Genomic DNA, 22,126 nt, shown 5'->3' with positions numbered 1-22,126 from the left:
CCACAGTTAGGTCAGGACAGGAGGTTGGGGTGTCAGCAATCTCTGCTCCCACCTTCCAGCCACGGGCAACAACCAATCTCCTTTCTGTCTCTATACAGTCCCCTTCTGTGGATATTTTAGAGTTATATTTCCCAGAATGAGTATCTCTGTGCTTGGCTGGACGTTCTGGGTGGTGAGACCTGCCTCCCGCGCCCCTCCTGGGGAGGGATGGGTGGGAGAGGGCGATGAGGATGAGTATGATAGTGTGATCTGCATCCTGCCTGCCTTTCCTCACCTGTAAGATCAGGATAACAATGGATTTGTGGCAGGCTCTAAATGTGAGACCTTGTGGGAAGTAATTAGCTCGGAATCCGGCACACAGGAGGAGCTCATTGTATGTGTTGGTGTGAACAGTGGGGAAAAGTGCATAAGGGGCCCTGTTTGACAGGCAGGGGACCAGGAAATGGTGGGCTGAGGACACGACCACAGGGCAGACACCCCCTTGTGCATCCGCCTTGAAAGCACCTGCCTTTCTTTCAGGCATCGAACCTCAGGCTTTCAGGGAAGTTGGACATTGGCCCAGGGTTACCGCAGCTTGGTCCTCAACCAGGGGCAGTTTTGCTCCCAGGGGACATTTGTGGTTGTTATACATGAGGAAGGGCTGAACTGGCATCCAGTGTGTAGAGGCCAGGGAGGCCCGCTGCAGTGCAGAGGATGGTCCCCCTCTGCCAGCAAACACCTGTCCAGCCCACAAGGTCAGCCGTGCCAAGGTAAGAAACGCTGCCTTCGGTAGTGTTGCACCTGCTGGTAGTTTTAAGCGAGGTGCTTAGATCCTCCAAAAAGACTTAATGAAGTTGAAGAAATAAAAAGCCCATCGGGCTTACAAAAGAAATATAAGCTTCTTAATCAGTCTTATACATATATTTAGAAAAAATAGGGATTTTTTTTTCCCTAAAGCAAAACTAATAAACAAGACTTTGGAGCTCAGTTTAGAAGGGAAAAAAATGACTTTCAAATCCTTTGGAAGTATTCGTTTACAAGCGAACAGTGAAATGACAGTGTAGACAGAGACACCGGGGCACTGCTTGGCTTTGATCTGGTGGTCACATCTAACCTGTGTCTGTTGTCTGAAGAAGTGGGTCCCTACACCTGCCTTCCTCCCTTACCTTAGCACCGGTCCCAGCGCTGACCCTCCTCCTCTGTTCCTGCCTGCTGGGGCCTTTTCCTCCCCACCCCCACCCCTGCCTGCCTCTGCTTCCCGCCTCTTAAGAAACTCCTTTTCCTGATTCTTTGGTTCTTTTGGCCTGTCTGTAACCTCATTCCCCACCCCCTCCAGGAATCCGTGATTATATACTAATTGCAAAGAATCCAAGCCATGTGGGGTCCTGTTTCTTCCTCCGCCACTCGCAGAATCAGCAGTCTTCGCAGCTTAGAGTGCAGCATTGCGGATCTTTTTCTAGGAGTTTCAGTTGTCCAGACACAAGTATGCAATCTTGTGTTGCATCTAAATGGGCTCATGTTATACTTGTTCCCGCTCCATCTGCTTTCCTTATTTTTACAACTTTACTGAGGTATAGTGAAGGTACAGTAAACAAGGCATGTAAAAAATGTGCGGTTTAATCACTTTTTTGTATGCACATACATATTTGCAGAACCAGCGCCACAATCAAAATAATAAAGCGTGTTTCTACCACTCCCCAAAGTTTCCTTGTGCCTTTTTGTGATCTCTCTCTGCCACCGCGGATGTGCTTTTATTCCCATTGGGTAGTTTGTGTGCGTTTCCTAGCATTTTATGTCAGGGAAGTCGTACAGCATGTGCTCACCATTTGCCCGACGTCCACTGGCACCGTGCTTTGGGGGCTTCCTCCTCGTTGTTGCACGTGTCATTCATTCATTCCTCTCTGCTGCCGGGTAGGATTCCATCCTGTGTGGACGCACTGAGTTCATTTATCCATTCGCTAGTGGTTGGGCGTTTGGGTGATTTCCATTCTTTTGGACTATTATGAATAATGCTACTATAAATATTTATGGTGGTCCTACCGGGTTCTCAGGCTTCATCATGCATCAGAACCACCTGGAGAGCTTGTTGGAACACAGCACCCAGCCCCATCCCCAGAATTTCTGAAACAGTGGGTCTGGGTGGGAACTAAGACTTGGCCTTTCTGACAGGTTCCCAGCGATGTAGGTCTGAGGACCACACACGCTTTGAGGGCAGCTGCCTTAAAAAGGAACTCTTCACACATTGTGATAGTTACTCCTTTGTTAGTTCCAAATATTTCTCTTGGACCATTTCTTGTCTTGTAATGTTGCTTGTGGTTTGAATCATCAGCACCTCCCCTCCTCCCCCCGCCCCTTTTGTTGGAGACTGGGTCTTGCTCTGTTGTCCAGACTGGAGTACAGTGGTGTGTGATCATAGCTCACTGCAGTCTCAAACTCCTGGGACTCAAGTGATCCTCCTGAGTAGCTGGGAATACAGGTGGGCACCACCACACCTAAAAAATTTTTTATTTTTTGTGGTGACGGGGTCTTGCTATGTTGCCCAGGCTGGTCTCAAACTCCTGGCCTCAAGTGATCCTCCCTCCTTGGCCTCACAAAGTGCTGGCGTGAGACACTGGGCTCAGCCTAGGCTCCTCCTTTTTGTGTGGTTGAGTGTCAGTCTTATCTTTGGGCTTCTGGGCTTGGCTTTCTTATGGCAAGGAGCTGACACTGAGAACTGCTCAGGGCATGTGGGTCGCTGCTGATGTTGCAAAAACATCAGCTATGATTTACCCCAAAAGGCGAGTTTGCCTTCATTGGAGACCTAACTTGTGCCCTCACTCTGTCTCTCTCTGTTGCTGATCGCTGGGGTACCCTTCTGATGGAATGGCCAGGCCATGCTGTCAGCACCCACCTGTGTGGGGCAGGCTTGTAGCCATTCCTGTGCTAAGGGCTCCATGGTGCTGCTGTGCCCCTGGGACTTTAGGGTGAAGTGGGTCACACAAAAATCTATCCTTTGTCCATCCGCTCCTGGCCCCCTAAAACAACCAGTCCCAAACCAGTCAGTGAAAGGCCCACTGGCCTTTCCGGAGTCTGATCTAACAAGCCAGCCACGTGGCAGCAGCTAGAAGTTATCGCTCGCTCTCTCTTCTTCGTCTTTTCTCTTTCTTTCTTTTTCTTTTTTTTTTTTGAGATAGGATCTCATACTGTTGCCCAGGCTGGAGTGCAACAGTGCAGTGATAGTTCACTGTGGACTCAAACTCCTGGGCCCAAGTGATCCTCCTGCCTCGGCCTCCCAGGTAGCTGGGACTACAGGTGCACGCCACCACACCCAGCTAAGTTTTCTATTTTTTATTTTTTGTAGAGATGGGGTCTCGCTATGTTGCCCAGGCTGGTCCTGGACTGCTGGCCTCAAGTGATCCTCCCACCTCAGCCTCCCAAAGAGCTGGGATTATAGCCGGGAGCCACTGTGCCTGGCCTTCTCTTTTTTTTTAATGACAGCTTTCCTGAGCACACATGTAGCTCATTGTTCTAAAGTCTATAACTCAGGAATTTCCTAGTATGTTTATAAAGTTGTGCAACGATCAAACCGTCACCACTATGTAATTCTAGAATGTTTTCATCACCGCTGAAATAGACCCTGTACCCATTAAGACATCACTGCAGATTCCACCCCCCCACCTCCTGGCACCCCTGAATCTACCTTCTAGCTCTGTGGACTTGCAATAGACACTGCAGAGAAACGGAATCGTGTGATACGTGGCCTTTTGTGTCTGGCTTCTTTCACTTCGTATTTTTGAGTTTCGTCCATGTCGTGGCACGTGTTGTTCTGGTTCCTTGGCAGCGTTCTTTGCCAGAACCCCGGGTGATCACGGAAGGGCTGTGCTGCAGGCTGGGCGTTTAGGTGGGGGAATGTTATGGGGTGAGTCAGCCGGGGACGCAGGCTGCTGCTCTCTCCCATTACATTTAAAATGTGAAATCCTTCACAAATGGAACATTGGTCATAAGACCGTTTATAGTTCAGCCTCCAGTCTAGCACAGGCTGTCGTTTTCTCCCTTCCTTTCTCTTCAGTTCCTCCACACGTCTCCCACTTTCCTGTACCTGAAGGTCAGCACAGAACACCATCTCGGGCCATCGAAGCCGTACGTGCTCATGTCTCTCTCCTGCTCTGTAGTTTTAGGAAGTCCTTTCTTGGGAACAGTTAAGAAGCTCGACTCTCCCAAGGGGGCTGTGGGATGTTCCTCCTGGCACTGAGGTCGTGGGATTCCTAGCAGCAAGAGTTTGGCTGCTTTCTGGGGCGTCCCCGAAGCTGCATCCGTGACTGACTCAGTAACGGAATCATAGAATTGTTTACTTTTCTGAATTTACCAACCTTTTGTCTGTGTATGACCAGAATGACTGCTCCTGGGTTGGGTTGGAGAATATGGAGGCTGACTTTCTCAAACCATCCATGGGACATGACTGGGCCATCCGTGCTTGTGACAGAGGGCTTATTGATAAGGCTGAAGGCCGTGGGTTTTTCTTGGTTGATGTTGTCATTGACTATATTAGGTTCCTGTTGCTGCCGGGGCAGATGACCCCAACTTACTGGCTTAAACAACACCTATTTAGTATCTTACAGTTTTAGAGGTCAGAAGTCTGAAAGGGGTCTCGCTGTGCTAAAATCAAGGTTTCAGCGGGGCCACTTCTTTTCTGGAGGCTCTAGGGGAGCATCCGTTTCCTTGCCTATCCAGAGGACATTCTAGAGGCTGCCCCATTCCTGGGCTGCGGGCCCTTCCTCCATCTTCAGAGGAGCAGGTGGCATCTCTCTGACTACTCTGTAGGCACACCTCCTTCTGACCATAGCCTGCAAAGGTTCTCCACTTCGGAAGGCTCGTGTGTTGACACTGGGCCCACCTGGATAATGCAGAATAATCTCCCCATTCTAACATCCTTAATTTAATCAAATCTACGAAGTCCCTTTTGCCATAGAAAGAAACGTATCCACAGGTCCCAGGAATCTGGGTATGGGCATCTTTGGGGGCCAATATTCTGCCTACTACATGGTCGGTCTTCAGAGAGAGACTTTTCTCCTTTGTCTCTGTCTCTTAATTTGCTCCCCCGAAGCCTGCAGGACTTGTGTATTTTTTTAATATTCATTTTTTGTCTCTGGAATAATTCAGACATCCGGGGCTGTTGGACCGTTTTGTTGGTGTGTCTCCTCACTCACTGAGTCTTGATTTGCCTCTAAGCAGAGCCAGGGTTTCACTTTCCATCTTGGAAAGCCCTGAGGTTGTTGGTGCAGCTTGGGGACACACTGTCCCCAAGCGTGCCTGGACCCTCTTTCCCTCCCAAGAGCCCCACACTCAGGGCCCCGCTGCCCTTGGCTTGGGGCTTTATCAGGGACTGTGCCAGAGTCACTTCCCTGGACTTTGACTCTCAGAGTCTGAATCAGCTCTGGATAAGGGACCAGACTGTCACGATGCTTGCAAGCAGAGGTAGCAGGCGGTGCCCAGGCCCCAGGACTTTGTAGATGCTGTGTGTGCACTTCTGGGGTCTAAATCAATAGCCTCTGGACTTGTATCTCCACAAAATGGTGGAAGGGGACAGGTAGCATAAGGGATAGAAGACTTGTAATAGTATGGGCTCATTAATCAGCATTTTGACTCAACTATATTTGGGGAGTGTATTGGTCAGCTTTCTGCCATGCTAATGTTGCATAACAAACAGCCCCCAAAGTCAGAGGATTAAACCATTTCTCTCTTGCTCCCTAGTCAGTGATTAGCTGTGGCTCTCCTAGGCTCAGCTGGGAACAGGAAGGCCTGGTCACGTTCTGGGCCGGGTTTAGGGCCCAGGTAATGTACCTTCCTCATTCTGGGGCTGGAGGACCCTGGGGCATGTCTTTGTGTTTCTCCTGGTAGACATAAGAAGCCAAGCTAAACCATGCAGGCACATTTCTCTGCCCGTCACTCTCACTAACATCCCATTGATGGAAAAAAGTCACACAATGAGGTCCAGCGTCCACAGGGTGGGGAGGGCTCTTCCTGCAGAGACACAGGAAGGAGCAGACGTGTACTTCCGTTAATGGGGAGGGTGCAGCGAGCTGGGGTTGTGATGCCTTCTGCCACAGTCGTGGTGGGAGGGCAGTCTGAGGACACATCCAGTCGTAGCGTGGAAAATCAGCTCTCCAGGTGCATGGTAGAAGCCTTGGGTGCTTGTTAAATATGTAGCTTCCTCAGTTCCATCTTAGAACTGTGCTCTTAATGGGGGGAGGGGGCGGCAGTTGTGCCCCTCAGGGACTCTGCAGTGTCTGGAAACATTTTTTCGTCACAACTGGGTGGGGTGCTGCTGGCATCTGTTGGGTTGGAGCCCGGGGGTGCTGCACAGGACGCCTCCACAACGAGGAATTATCTGGCCCAGATGTCAATAGTGCTGAGGCCAAGAAACCCTGCAGAAACAGACAATTTCCAGGTGATCCTCTGCACTCTGGAGTGTGAGAACAGTGTCTTGCAAGATTGTCCCAGTGGGGAAGAGGAATTAGTGATCTTTTCCATATGAAGAGAGACCTACTGAACAGGAAGAGTTGACTTTCTCACTGACAGCTGCGGCGAGAGACAAATTAAAACCCAAGGGCTTGGCCAGGTCTTTCTTATTTCTGTGATTTTTAAAATCTTTTGCTGTATACTCTACTAATCCCATAAGTTTTATTAATTACATACTATTGTTCAGCTTACTAAATGGACCATTTATTTTGTGTGGAAAAATCTGTTTCTTTAGGAGATTTTCATTATGAGCTTAATTTTTTTCTAAGTGGCCTTTTGCCAACTGCTTCTTTTATGCATATATTTCTTTTTTCCTCACCAGCAAGATTGTAAATTATTTTTTTTTTTTTTGAGACTTGCTCTGTCACCCTGGGTAGAGTGCAGTGGTGTGATCGTAGCTCACAGCAACCTCCAACTCCTGGGCTCAAGCAATCTTCCTGCCTCAGCCTCCCAAGTAGCTGGGACTACAGGTGCGCACCACCATGCCTGGCTCATTTTTTTCTATTTTTGGTAGAGTAGGGGTCTCACTCTTGCTCAGGCTGATCTTCAGCTCCTGACCTCAAGTGATCCTCCTGCCTTGGCCTCCCAGAGTGCTAGGATTACAGGCGTGAGCCATCGTGCCAGGTGTAAATTCTTTTTTTTTTTTTTTTTTTTTTTTTTTTGGAGACAGAGTGTCACTTTGTTGCCCGGGCTAGAGTGAGTGCAGTGGCATCAGCCTAGCTCACAGCAACCTCAAACTCCTGGGCTTAAGCGATCCTACTGCCTCAGCCTCCCGAGTAGCTGGGACTACAGGCATGCGCCACCATGCCCGGCTAATTTTTTCTATATATATTTTAGTTGGCCAGATAATTTCTTTCTATTTTTAGTAGAGACGGGGTCTCGCTCTTGCTCAGGCTGGTCTCGAACTCCTGACCTTGAGCGATCCACCCGCCTCGGCCTCCCAGAGTGCTAGGATTACAGGCGTGAGCCACCGCGCCCGGCCCAGGTGTAAATTCTTGATAGCAATGATCATGCCTTAGGTTTTATTTCTGCTCTGCACAGCAGTCAGCATACAGAAATGGTCGGTCAGTTGCTAAGGGTTTTAACTGTAATGTGAGTGGCACTCTGTGGTTAAGATGTGTTTGTCAAGTGTCTGTGGACCAGCCTTTTCTATTATCCCTTGCTGGACATCCTGTCTCCAGGCTTCAGGAGCTGACGGTTGTGAGTTGATGTGAGTTGATGCTTGGTTGCTGTGCTGCAATTAGGGGAAGAGGGACAGCCTCCTTCTTCTTCCTGCCCCCAGGTTGTTTTATTTTGGTGATTGAAATGTTTCAGGTGTGGAAAAAAAAAAATCAGAGGACTTACTTGCTGATCGGATAACTGAAGCACAATGCGGTGCATTAAAGCCTCTCCGTCCCCCACCTCTGCTGCTCATGGCAAACGAATGCAGGCCTCTTTTCAGAAGGCCAGTTGGGGAAGCGTTTCTGTAGAGGATGCTGTGTCGCCTATAGTTTGCTACGATTTGATCAGCCAGGTATTGCCTCTCAGGGCTTCCCGCAAGCTATAAACATAAGTTTTCTATAAAATATTTTTTCTTTTTCTTTTAGTTTAGTAATGATGCGTTGAAATGGTTGTCCTTGCGTATATCCGCAGTCCGGCAGTTGTGAGAGTAAGGCTGCTGTCCTTCCCGGTTCCCCGTGGGAAAGACACTAATGGCTCGGGGAATGCAGGGGAGGGTCAGGGTCCATGCAGGTGGCTTCATCCGTTCAGTTGCTCCGTGGTTGGTTTTTTTTTTTTTTTTTTTCCCCCACCATTCTCCTTTTATCTCCTTGGCCGTCAGGACACCAAGTCGGTGTGTCTGACAAGCGGATGACCTAGAAATTCCCATGTAGTAAAAGAGAAGATGAAAATAGAAGTATGTGAACTAAATCAGAAGGAGGACTTGGCTTCATTAAAAAAATGGAAAGCCACATTGTGCGTATTTTACCTGCCACTTTTCTGAGTGTGGGGCTAGCAATTTCAGATGTCATTATGCTACCAGTCTTGGAAATTTCCAGTGGTTATTTTGTTTAGAAGAAAATTTACGTTAAAATCAGCAAACCTCTTTAAAGTCATAATTTATCTGTCGGAAAACTAATGTCAGTTTTTGGAAGAGGAACCCTGACCTCAGTCGACGTGACCTTCTCAAAGGGGCCTGGAATGTTTGTGACTTGTGCCAAAGGACTTGAGCCAGAAGAGACCTAGGAGGAAGTCTAACTTCTCTTTCTGTTTTGCACGTGTGTGTCAAGACATCCCGAGGATTAATTCATGGCACTGCGATAGAAAGTCCATGGTATCAGATACAGCGAGTGGAATGTTGTTGAGATTGGGACGAGGGGTGCGTGTGTGTGTGTGTGTGTGTGTGTGTGTGAGAGAGAGAGAGAAGGGGAGGAAGGCATGGAAGGTGAAACCATTTGGTAACATGTTGGAAGGCATGCCTTTAGGACAAGCAATACGATTTCGGCATTGGGCTGGGTTCCTGAGCCGGTGATGGATGTAAACGTGGCGTTTTTCTGTGACTCAGTGTGACGGAGAGAGATTGTGCTGGTCAGTTACCTCTGCCATCTTATCAGTGCCATGGGGCAGTGTCTCAGCACAGCTTGCCAGAATGCTTTCCAGGAACTCCCTATGCTTGACAGAGATGGTATTTTCCCGCTTGCTTCATTCTGCTTTAAGGAACTAGGAACTGGCATTATCGGATAAGCCATCTCTAAGTCCCTTTAAAGAGTGTCTCATTTATCAAGGGGGAGATGGCCATGATTTTCCTGCCCGACTTTTCCAGGAAGTCTAACTTCTTGCAGGGCACCTGTCGTCAAGCTCCACCTGGTAGCACCAACGAGAGCAAATGAAGCTTTCTGGGGATTAGTTGATTCTCCTGTTTGGAATTTGGTGTTATTTGAGGCCAGTTTGAGTTCCTGGTCTCTTCTGTGATTTACTGGTCTGAATAAAAGAAGACCCATGTTATTGTATGCTTTTTTGCCTTCCAATATGCAGACTGATGTTTCTCTGCAAAGCGTCCTTGAACATGTACAGAATTACTGAATTTAGTCCTGGTGCTGTCCCTAACCACCCATGTGACACTGGCCCCACGACAATATAGGAATTGCCTCGCTGCTTCTGTTAGCGCAGGACTTGGGCCAAGCGCTCTCTGAGGTCATTCCAGCACTGCAATGTGATCCGCCTTTGAGACTGTTCACAGCCCCTGGTTTGAATCTGTGGAATCGTGCAGGTTCACTCTGCCACTCACAGTGGTGACAGTTGCATATAGTGCAACCCAGAGGCTAGAAAGCTGTTTTGGGCGTCTTCACTTTGGCACCATGGGGGACATCATGTAATTATTGTGTTCACTGGAATTTATAGTGACTAAATTGCCTTGAACATGAACCAAGAAGGAAAAGGACCAAATTCCAGAAGGGAATTTGCTGGAAGGTTCCAGCAAATTCCATTCTCTAGGGTTGTTTTATAGAGAGGTCTAAGAGCATTTCCTGATTATTTGGCCATGTTGGTCTGACATAATTCAAAGCTGATTTGGACTCTATCAGAGAAAATCAAGTTCAGACACTTAGTCTAAATAGAAGTAAGGAATACGATTACCTTTATCTTATTATCTTAGTTCTCTTTGGAAGATATACAGGCTTGTACCATGGTGACAAGTGTCACATATAGAGGATTTTTTTTCTTCTTTTCTTGTGCAGTCCTTGGAGAATCAACTCAGTCTTCAACTTTAAAAAAAAAATATTTTTTGTATTATTGGAATATCCTAAGAATCTTCATTGAAAATTGGTAATCTTTTGTGAGTTTAACACATTGACTGCCACACTAGAAAAGAATTTTTTTCCTTGGGGCCACAATGTTTTATTACGAAAACAGAATAAAAACTTCAAAAACAAAATGATCCTTTCTAGTTTAATGAAAAATTTATTATGTTTTATTGTTTTCTGTGTGTGAGTTATATGCAGTTAAATTGTTGATATTAATTGTAACAATAAGAACATCAACAAGTAAGATTCACCAACAAATATACTTACATATGCTTCTTGAGGCCCTGGGCTCAAAACTACTACGAGTTAAATACAACTCTCACAGCAGTTAACGTGTTAAGCAGGCTTTGGTACTTTTTAAATTAAAAAGATTCTTTCCTGCTTGGCATACTTGATCCTTTCAGAATTTGGGCTAGCACAATTCTCCATGAAAGTGGACATGTTAAACTATTTGGCTCGCTGTTAGGATCACTCATATTACAAAAGAAATTTCTGTCTTGAGCCCTAGTTTTTGCTCGTTTGCTTTCTTGGAAACGTTTTCACATCTTGTCTTAGAGGAGTTGTAAAACAGGACGGAGGAGTTGACATACTGTGTTTCGTAACCAGCGTTCACTTCTTGCCCTGGATGCTACATTTTTTCCATCCGTTTCCCGGTTAAAGAATGGAGACAAACAGCCGAGCTGCTCCTGAGAGATGCTGAGTCATAGGCAGGGACCAGCCACTGGGGCCTCAAGAGCCATCAGTCCACGGAGGGACAGGGCCTGTCTCTGCCCCTGGCTCTGCAATTTCTCTTCCTTGGCTTTGACCTTTTCCATTCTCAGCTGCCCTTGATGTTCATTTTAACCAAGTTGCAATATGTAAAAGGACTGTGGGCAGGGAGGCGTGTGTGGGGCTTCTCTTAGCTGATCACTGTGCAGCCCTGATTTAGTGGAGAAGAGGCAGGAATGATCCAGGACATGCCATTCAGAGAGAGCTGTGGAATATTGAAAACATGCCGGGATGGTTTTAGATTTCTTTCTTTTCTTTCCTTCTTTCTTTCTTTCGAATATGAAAACATGCCGGGATGACTGTAAATTTCTTTCTTTTTCTGTTTCTTTTTCTCTTCTCTTTTCTTTCTTTCCTTCTTTCTTTTTCTTTCCTTTCTTTTGCAATTAAACTAGACCCAGTACTTTTATCTGTAGAGTTCTCAAATCAAAAGTAACAAATAATTATATATCAGGATTGTTAGGAATATCAAATATTATTTCACAACTGCCGCTATGTGTTTCTTCTTCCCTGACTCTTTCTTTTTAGAGACACAGTCTCACTCCGTCGCCCCAGCTAGAGTGCAGTGCTGTCATCATAGCTCCCTGCAACCTCCAGCTCCTGGGCTCAAGCCATCCTTCTGCCTCAGCTGCTTGAGTAGCTGGGACTACAGGCGGCCACAACACACCTAGCTAATTTTTAAAATTTTTTTGTTGAGATGGTGTCTCACCGTGGTTGCCCAGGTTAGTCTTGAGCTCCTGGCCTCAAGTGATCCTCCCGCCTTGGCTTCCCAAAGTGCTAGGATTATAGGTGTAAGCTACTGTGCCTAGCCAAGATTTATTTTTTTAGCTCCAGTGGGGATTACTGGGATGGCTGCACCTTCTTATTGTGCTTGTGGATTCCATTATTCTTGGGAGCCTTGCCCCAGGGTAAATAGAGGGTGAGACTCTTGCAAGCCTCTGGCCACAGGTTTGTTGGCAACCAGTTAGTTCATGACTTTGTTGTACGTGTTTCTGTTTAATGTACGCGTGTTTTTATTGATTCCTTCCCACTAAATTCACGGCCAACAGCAGTGTGACTCATACCTGGGTGTACCTCATCTAACTCACGTGTTTTCCCTTAAGATGGATCCTGGCCTTCTTGTGCCTGGGGACACTAGACAGTACTTCCGCACTACGCTTGGGGGCCATTTTAAACAGCAAAACCACCCGCTAAGAAAGAACAAAAATTCAAAGAACTGTCACTGCATGGACCGAGAAAAAGGCACTTGTTGACAGAGTGAGAGCTTTGTTTGACCTCAGCTGGAAACGTGTATGTTGGGTGACATTTTTAGCTGCTCTGTGTGTGTTCTCAAATGACTATGAAAGTGCCTCAGGTACTGAGTTTGGGGCTACAAATAAATATTAGCCAATAGGCAAATTCACAAACACGAAGTCCGGGAATAATGAGGCCCAGATGTGTGTATATACCCAGGGTAGTGTTGGTGCATGTATATAGACACATACACATTTATATCTTGAGGATGATTTTTAACAACTCAAAAGAAGTCACCGTTAAAGCTGCCCTGTCTGTCTGGCCCTCCGGAGTGCACATGGTGTGAGGGCGTCAGGGTGCAAGTGTTTCAACTGGGGAGATGGCTGAGAAGATGAAAGGGAGGTGATAGCCTGGGCCCCGGGATATCTGATGAAGGCCTGGTCTACCAGCCCTTGAGCTCTGGAGCTAAGATTGCCCCTCAGGTAGAAGTGGCCTTGCTCAGTCCTTGCCTGGGGCAGCTCGGGCAGGGCAGGGTGGATTTAGCCTTTAGCCAGGCTGGCTTCCGAAGTCAGTTCTTTCTTGAAAGGAGATGAGAGTGTTGCTCTCTCCCACCAGGGCTGCCACCGTTGTACACCAGACTTTTGATTTTACTTTTACATACAGATTGTTTTGCACCCACATGAGGTTGAACCTAAATTGCCGGGGGTTTTTTTGTTTTTGATCAAAAGCTGTCAAATACTGGCAGCCTGTTGTGGTTCAGCTCTATACAATGTTTTAAAGGTATGATAATGCTGTTTGAAATGAGGATAAGCCTGTGTCTTGTTTGCTTGTTGAGAAAAATCCACTCTCCCCCATCTGAAATGTGGTTTGGCCCACGATCGTGATCACGATGATTCTGGGCTGGTTGATTTTGATCAGGACGCCTCCCTGTCCCAAATAGGATGGAAAGGGACTAAGCGATTAAATAGAGCACTGAGTTTATGAGTAGGCATTGGTCGTGTGTATGTGTTTAAGGTTGTTTTAATCCACGAGAATGAGCTTTTCTTAGACAACAACTTTCTTTTCCTTCCGGTTTGTGAGTGCTGAAAACTCAAGTCCTGTATTGTAAGATTCTATCTTTGGAAAAAAAGTTTCTAGGATAGACAGCAAACTTACGATTACAGTTTCTGAAGTGATGGGAATATTAAATAACATTTGCTTAACGAGTGACCACCACGGCTACAAAGTAAGTAACCCCTCTGCTTGGTCCTAAAAGCAAACAAATGCATTTCATGTCATTAAAAGTATCCAATTGATAAGTGGTGGGTGGTTTTTCACAGTAATAGGGTCAATTTATAGAAATTGGGGGGAAAAAATTCCTCATTCTTAGAGTTCATATAAGCAATTTGATTTTTTAAAAAAATTTGAGGCTGGGCGTGGTGGCTCCCGCCTGTAATCCTAACACTCTGGGAGGCCAAGGCTGGAGGCTCACTTGAGCTCAGGAGATCGAGACCAGCCTGAGCAAGAGGGAGACCCCGTCTCTACTAAAAATAGGAAAATTATCACGGTGTGGTGGCACGTACCTGCAGTCCCAGCTATTCAGGAGGCTGAGGCAAAAGGATTGCTTGAGCCCAGGAGTTGGAGGTTGCTGTGAGCTATGATGATGCCACTGCACTCTACTCAGGGCAATAGAGTGAGACTGGCTCAAAAAAAAAAAATTCAGGTGAAACACATTTTGTCATGCAATTGTGTTTATCTGCTGTCATTGGCATGGCCAGTGCCCTTTAGCTGGTGACCACCAGGAACATGTGCACCTGTGGTTGGACAAGGTTGGGCTTATGTGCAGTGATTTGGGGAGGGCTTAAGGAATCGGGGCCTCGCCTGAGGTTGGCAGTCTGTGAAGTTGTTCATATTCAACACGAGAACGGCACAGCCTGTCTGTGAGTGCCCGGGGACACACTGAGCGAGGCCGGGCTGATCGGGTACACCAGCTCCCAGCTGACAGGGGCTGCTTTACTGTTTCCGTGACTGTGTTTTTGATTGACAGAAGAGGTGGGTGATCGATTGAATGGATGAGGGTTTAAACTTCAGAAACGTGCAAATCAGAGAATCCTTCTAAAAGGACCTAATGATCACCCATTTAAAAAGTAATACTTTGGAACAACTGTGTGGGCCCTAGTGTCCTCTACTGGTCCCTGTGATGCAAAAGGAAGGCCACCTTGTCTCCCACAGACCCCCACTTATATACCGAGCCAGAGTGGGATTCAGGATCATGGCAGCTAGAGGTGTAACGATGCCACTTCTTTGTGGCTCATGTTTACAGCATTGGGTGTATTCTTACTGATGGTCTCGAGAATGGGTTATTTTCTTATTTTCATTTTCAGATCGTTCATTGCTAGTACACAGAGATACAATTTTTTTATCATTTTGAATAGAGTTTATTTTTTAGAGCAATTTTAGGTTCACAGCAACATTGAGAGAAAGGACAGGGAGTTCCCGTGTACCCCCCCTGACCCCACACATGCAGAGCCTCCCGCACTGCCAACATCCCCCACCGCAGTGGGGCATTTGTGACAGTCGGCAAACCTGTGTTGACACACCATTGTCACACCTGCATTGACACACCATTGTCTCCCAGAGTCCGCAGTTCACACGAGGGTGCACTCTTGGTGCTGTACGTTGTGTGGGTTTGGACAAATGTATGGTGACGTGTATCCGCCAGTATAGTGTCGTGCAGGGGAGCTTCACTGCCCTGAAGATCCTCCGTGTTCCCCCTCCTTGGATCTGTACGTCGCTGCTAGAAATAGGACATTTCCGTTATTTCATTAGTGAGAAAATGGGGGCCTGGCTGGGTCCAGTGATTCTCGGGAGGTTTCCCGGCCTGTGTCCCCAGGAAGTGACAGCCTGGCCTGTTTCCACATCCAGGCTTGCTGCACACGGCCGCTGCTGACTTTCCTTCCCTTTCCTCCTCCTCCTTCCTGGATAATGCCCTCCTGAAACTTGGCTAGAATTAATTTTTCTGTTTTCATCTTTTATTCAAATGATTTGATTTCTAGTCTCTGTTGGGGTCATTTCAACAACTTGGGCACTTACAAAAGTTGTATCAGTAGTGGTCATTGACATAGTGTGTTTGGGAACAAAGGGGTAAGGTCCTCTTTTAAGCTTATGTGTTATTCCTCTTCTGATGAGGCAAAGAGGAGAAAGGGTGGCATCCTGTGTTTAGGTTGGTGTTCAGGGAGTCCCAGTGAGAGGGCAGCGGTGTGCACTGAATTCCAGGCGGAAAGAGGGTTTGTAGATTGCCCCCGACCCCAACCTCGAGCACCACTGTTGAGAGAGGAGGAGGCTGCTGTGTGCCCCGTAGCCTGGTGGGGAGGCCTGGCCCCTGCAGCCGGCGCTGTTCACTTCCTGGTGGCCGGTGCCTTCACGTCTTCTCAGGTTGAACTTCCTGTGCTCCCGGATGCTCCTGGATGAGACTCAAATGACACCACGTACGTGCAGACCCCACAGCCCTAAGCAGGACATCAGCTCAACTCCGTGGCTACCTGGCCCGGGAGGCTGAGCGTGCCGGGGCCCCTGGGCGTTTCCATCTGGAGTGAGTGCTGCAGCGGGCACTCGTGGAGCCCGTGTCTTCCTCTTGGGCTCCTCACGAGTCCGCACAGATGGCAGGAGCCTGGCTGCCCCTTTAGCCCACTTCTCTTTGAGCAGTCACTTGGGGGGTTGACATGCCCACCGACTCTAGTGCGGACAGGGGATTTGTAATTAGAGCTTGCACGCCGTCCACCTGCTGGGTTGCTCCTTTGGGCTACACATCTCTGCAATTGCAGTGAAAGGCAGTTGGAAAGTTAGATTAGAGATGGCTTTGCAGTATTTGTAACGTGCCAGCACTGCTTTGCCCGGCGAGATGCCCCCGTCCTTTTTGGGAGCTTGGGCTTGGGTTGGGGTTCCGGAATGCCTGCCCTCCAGCGGCTCTGCCTCCTGGGCTCCCCATGTTGCCCAAGGCAGAGAGCAGCGTGGGGGCTTTGTTGAGAAACACACCAGATTTCAAAGAGTTCAAAAAGAGAGACCGTAAACTATCTTGCTAATCATGTAATATGGTTTATGTGCTGAAATGATCACTTGGTTGCACTGGGTATGATAAAATATATTATTCAAAGTAACTTCACCTGTTTTCTTTTGACTTTTTCTTGTGGCTACTGGAAAGTTTATAGACAGAGGTGTCTTCCTCACATGTGCTTCTCTTGCTCAAGACCAGCCTGCCTTCCCATTGGCTGGTAAATCAAATACCAGTTCCATCTCTTCCGGTTTAAGCTGTCCGTCGTGGGGTCACCCATTATGTGTCCAGTGTCACCGCCCAGTGCGGGCACAGGCAACTGGGGTTCCCGTCTGCTCTCCCGCCCAGCCCGCCTCCTGCTGCTTGTCTTGAGTGCAGCGTGCCGAGCTTCTCGCCTTTCTTCCCATGCACAGGGGACCTGTCCTTTAGGGACATTCGGTACTTACTTCCCATGCATGTGAGACCTCTCCTTCGGGGGCATCGGGCACTTTCTTCCCCTGCACATGGGACCTCTCCTTCAGGGGCATCGGGCACTTTCTTCCCGTGCACGTGGGACCTCTCCTTCAGGGGCATCGGGCACTTTCTTCCCGTGCACGTGGGACCTCTCCTTCAGGGACATCGGGTACTTACTTACCAGCTGGTGAGACCTGTCCTTCAGGGACATCGGGTCCTTTCTTCCCCTGCATGTGGGACCTCTCCTTCAGGGACATCGGGTACTTACTTATCAGCTGGTGAGACCTGTCCTTCAGGGACATCAGGTCCTTTCTTCCCCTGCACGTGGGACTTCTGCTTCAGGGACATCGGGTACTTACATACCAGCTGGTGAGACCTGTCCTTCAGGGGCATTGGGCACTTTCTTCCCGTGTGCATGGGACCTCTCCTTCAGGGACATTGGGTACTTACCAGCTGGTGAGACCTGTCCTTCAGGGACATCGGGCACTTTCTTCCCCTGCACATGGGACCTCTCCTTCGGGGGCATCGTGCGCTTTCTTCCCCTGCACGTTGGACCTCTCCTTCAGGGGCATCAGGCACTTTCTTCCCCTGCACGTGGGACCTCTCCTTCAGGGACATCGGGTACCTACTTACCAGCTGGTGAACAGCAGAGCTGCAGTTCACGTTCATTGTGTCCCATGTTCATAACCAGTAGGCTATTCTCTCTAATTGTTTTGTGGATACAAACAGATAGTAAGCTCCTGGAGAACATTTTTATTTCTTGTATCTCCGCTGTTCAAGACCTTTCTAAAGCTTTTTTGAGCTCGTTGCGCAGTAGTGGCAGAGGCTTCTGCGTTCGGTCCTTGAGCCCCGCAGCCGCCGCTCGTGCTGAGCTGCTAGGAATACCCGTCAGCGAGCTCGTAGGAGCTTGAAACCATCGTCACGGCTCCGACTCACCGGTGAAAAAAATGGTTGAAGCAGATCGCCCAGGAAAGCTCTTCATTGGTGGGCTTAATACAGAAACAAATGAGAAAGCCCTTGAAGCGGTATTTGGCAAATATGGACGAATAGTGGAAGTACTCTTAATGAAAGACAGAGAAACCAACAAATCAAGAGGATTTGCTTTTGTCACCTTTGAAAGCCCAGCAGATGCTAAGGATGCAGCCCCAGACATGAATGGAAAATCTTTAGATGGAAAAGCCATCAAAGTGGAACAAGCCACCAAACCATCATTTGAAAGTGGTAGACGTGGGCCACCTCCACCTCCAAGAAGCAGAGGCCCTCCGAGAGGTCTTAGGGGTGGAAGAGGAGGAAGTGGAGGAACCAGGGGACCTCCCTCACGGGGAGGGCACATGGATGATGGTGGCTATTCCATGGATTTTAACATGAGTTCTTCCAGGGGACCACTCCCAGTAAAAAGAGGACCACCACCACGAAGTGGGGGTCCACCTCCTAAAAGATCTGCCCCTTCAGGACCAGTTCGCAGCAGCAGTGGAATGGGAGGAAGAGCTCCTGTATTACGTGGAAGAGATAGTTATGGAGGCCCACCTCGAAGGGAACCCCTGCCCTCTTGTAGAGATGTTTATTTGTCCCTAAGAGATGATGGATATTCTACTAAAGACAGCTATTCAAGCAGAGATTACCCAAGTTCTCGTGATACAAGAGATTGTGCACCACCACCAAGAGATTATACTTACCATGATTATGGTCATTCAAGTTAACGTGATGACTATCCATCAAGAGGCTATAGTGATAGAGATGGATATGGTCGTGATCGTGACTATTCAGATCATCCAAGTGGAGGTTCCTATAGAGATTCATATGAGAGCTATGGTAACTCACGTAGTGCTCCACCTACACGAGGGCCCCCGCCATCTTATGGTGGAAGCAGTTGCTATGATGATTAGAGCAGCTCACGTGACGGATATGGTGGAAGTGGAGACAGTTACTCAAGCAGCCGAAGTGATCTCTACTCAAGTGGTCGTGATCGGGTTGGCAGACAAGAAAGAGGGCTTCCCCCTTCTATGGAAAGGGGGTGCCCTCCTCCACGTGATTCCTACAGCAGTTCAAGCCGCGGAGCACCAAGAGGTGGTGGCCGTGGAGGAAGCCGATCTGATAGAGGGGGAGGCAGAAGCAGATACTAGAAACAAACAAAACTTTGGACCAAAATCCCTGTTCAAAGAAACAAAACAAGAAGTGGAAACTATTATCATAACTACCCAAGGACTACTAAAAGGAAAAAAATTGTGTTACCTTTTTAAAATTTCCTGTTAAGTTCCCCTCCATAATTTTTATGTTCTTGTGAGGAAAAAAGTAAAACATGTTTAATTTTATTTGACTTTATGACATTGCTTTCAACAAGCAAATGTTAAATGTGTAAGACTTGACTTATTGTACTAGTGTTGTAATTTTCCAAGTTAAAAGTGTCCCTAAAGGCCACTTCTATCTGATTTTTCCCAGTAAATGAGGCAAGCAGTTCTAAGATCTTCCACAAACATCTAGCCATCTAAAATGGAGAGATGAATCAATCTGCCTATATAAACAGGCTAGCTATTAGAGGGTGGTTGGGTATGCTACTTGTAGGATTTCAGGGTGTCTTCAAACTGAAATCTCAATGTTTTCAGTATGAAAAACCTGAGATCAAATGCCTATGTAAGGAAAGTACTATTCACCCAGTAAACCCAAAACAAATGGATAATGTTGGCAATATTTTGCCTTTCTGACATTTCCTTGGGAATTTGCAAGAACCTCCCCTTTTCCCTCCCCCAGTAAGACCATTTAAGTGTGTGTTAAACAACTGCAGAATACTAAATAAAAAGTTTGGCCAAAACAAAACAAAACAAAAAAAAAGCTTTTTTGAGAGAATCAGGATTTCTGGAAGATCACCTAAAAGGATCCCCGGATGAGATCAGGCAGACAGGTTGGGTGGGACCCCAGACGGCATCATTTGTACGCATAAAATCACTTCCACTGGATGAGTTTTTGCCGTTGCTGTTACAGGTGAGCATTTCCTGGATAATGAGAGCTGGCCTGCGTGCTGGGAGGCCGTGCTCACTGTATTGCTGTGTTTGTGGAGTGCTAGAAAGAGCTGTCCCTACCATAACATGTGTTCTGTTGATACCATGGGTGCCGTGAGTTGCCTTCTAGAGAGTTAGACCCACAGTCTGGGTCAGCAAGTAAAGGTCCCGGACCTGACAGCATTCCCTCTAGCTATAATTGAGGCATAATTTACATACCCTAAAATTCTCCTGTTCTACTTTTGGCAACATCTGGAGTTTTTGGTTGTCACAGTGACGGGGGGCTGCTCTGGGCACTGAGTGGGTAGAGGCAGGAATGCTGCTCAGCACCCCACGCTGCACGGGAAATCCCCTGCCCCCAAGTTACCCAGCCCTGATGTCCTCAGTGAGTACCAGCGTCGAGACAGCCCGGCTGTAGGGTAGATGGATTTGACAGGAGTGGAGAAACCGGATCCTGGGGTGAGTGGGATTTTGATTGCAGTGAGTGCAGAGCCTGTTTGTGGAAGGCCTTGGACACGGACAAAGCTAGGAAGTGTGGTGGGCTGCAGGGGGCTTTTTCTTTAGGTCCTGGGAGCCATTAAAAGCCTTTGAACAGGTGCTTCAGAAAGACGAATGTGGCATCTGTCTGAAGATGGATGGCAACAGGGATCAGCAAACTACAGCCCGTGGGGCCACGTCCAGATTCAGCCCACAGCCTGTTTTGGCAAATAAAGTTTTATTGGCACGCAGCCATGTCTGTTCATTTAGGGTTGTCTGTGCTGCTGTGATGGCTCATTTTATGTGTCAGCCTGGCTAGGCCACGGCACCCGGGTGTTTGGGCAGACACTCTGGGGTGTTACTGTGAAGGTATTTTTTGGATGAGATTAACACATCCGTAGGCTTGAGTAAAGCACATGACCTACAAATGCGGGTGGGCCTCAGCCAGTCAGTGGAAGGCCTTAAGAAAAAGACCGAGGACCCCCGAAGAAGAGGGAGTTCTGCCAGCAGACTGTCTTCGGGCTCAAGACCGTCATGCCCACGCACCCCTGGGTCTCGAGCCTGCTGGTGTGCTCTGCAGATTTTGAACTTGCCGGTTCCATCCATCCATCCATCCATCCATGCTCTGACCCTTTACAGGAAAAAGTGGCAACCATTGGATTCGAGAGCTGAGATCCCAGCCATCACAGGTCCACGGCAATTCATCAGTGCTCAGTCGGTGCTGCTTTGAGTTAAAGCGAACAAAAACTGTAAAACCCAAGCGTGGTCAGGATGGTGACAACATGGTCTTTCACTCCTCTCTCTACAAGTCTGATCCATGGGCAGGCGGGAGACTGACCGTCTCCCGTCCAGGGTGGGTTTCAGGCATTGGCTTGCCTGGCGGTGGGTTGGATTGTTCTCTCCTCGGACTGGCTCCTGCAACATCACCTCTCCCCATGACTCGAAGTGGAAGGCGTGTGACCATGTGAGCCACACATAATTAGGGATTAGCAGAAGGATAACCTTACCTTCTGTGGGGGAAGATTAGAACCCCAGTATTCTATGGTTCCAAATAAAAGCTTTAAAAAAATGCTACTCTCAGAGGATGGGCTGGCATTTGTCTTCCAATTTAGGTTAAATTCTTTTTATTTCTGATCCTTTTGCTGACATTTTAATCCGTTTCCAGCTCCTGGGCACAGTTGGTGCTTCTGGGCTCTCTCAGTGCATTGTGTAGAGAAAGCGTTTGCCATGTCACTGTTTCAAAATGACATCGGTGCTGGATGTTTTGTTGTGAGTTTAGTAACGAAGACGACTTGAAAGGTCAAAACTGATGGATGCTTTTGAGGGGAAATAGACACTGGGAAGAGAGCAAGGGCGGGTGGTCTAATTATTGAAATTTATCTCGGTGACAGTGAAATGGTGGATGTGCTCAAAGGTGGGTCCTTTTTAAAAGTGGCAGCAAACTGTTGCGGGGTGTGCATGCCTTCACTGTAGACGTGAGGAGGAAGTTTGAAATGCACACGGCCGTCTGCGCGGGTGGCACCTACATTGGCTTTACTCCTGGCCAATGTGGCTTTCAGGTTTACTGACGTGTAGTGCCCCGAGTTTAACTACTTGGTGGCTGCCATCTTCTTACATCTTTTTAATAGATACTTCAGGGTTCCTCTTGTTGATTGGTCTTGCGGACGTTCAGGCTTTCTCTACTTACTTTGGCTACAAGTTTTAAAAGTCTTTTGAAACCCAGTTGCCTGGTCCTCCCCTGCGCCCATCCTCCCCTGCCCTCCTTCCAGGAGAAGGTGGCCTTTTCTTTCATTTTGGAATTTCTATTAAAGTGACTTAGCCCCTTTTATTTGAAAAAACTTGCGTGGCCTTCACTTTTCCCTCGAGCTGAGTGTCTGTTCACATGCTCCTGGGACCTCGTGCGACTCTGTGGCCCG

At 47.8% G+C, this 22,126-nt stretch overlaps 1 protein-coding gene and 1 pseudogene across 5 annotated transcripts in view; both read left to right on the top strand.

The window, feature by feature from the left end:
* The window catches only part of TBL1X (transducin beta like 1 X-linked), a 211,927-nt gene that overhangs the window by 12,151 nt on the left and 177,650 nt on the right, over positions 1-22,126 (top strand). The gene's annotated exons all lie outside the window — the stretch shown is intronic.
* LOC138378152 (RNA-binding motif protein, X chromosome-like) lies at positions 17,566-18,944 on the top strand (annotated as a pseudogene).

The sequence above is a fragment of the Eulemur rufifrons genome, chromosome 30 (genome assembly GCF_041146395.1).
Source record: "Eulemur rufifrons isolate Redbay chromosome 30, OSU_ERuf_1, whole genome shotgun sequence".
Classification (NCBI taxonomy): Eukaryota; Metazoa; Chordata; class Mammalia; order Primates; family Lemuridae; genus Eulemur; species Eulemur rufifrons.
This window is presented reverse-complemented; position numbering and strand designations above follow the sequence as displayed.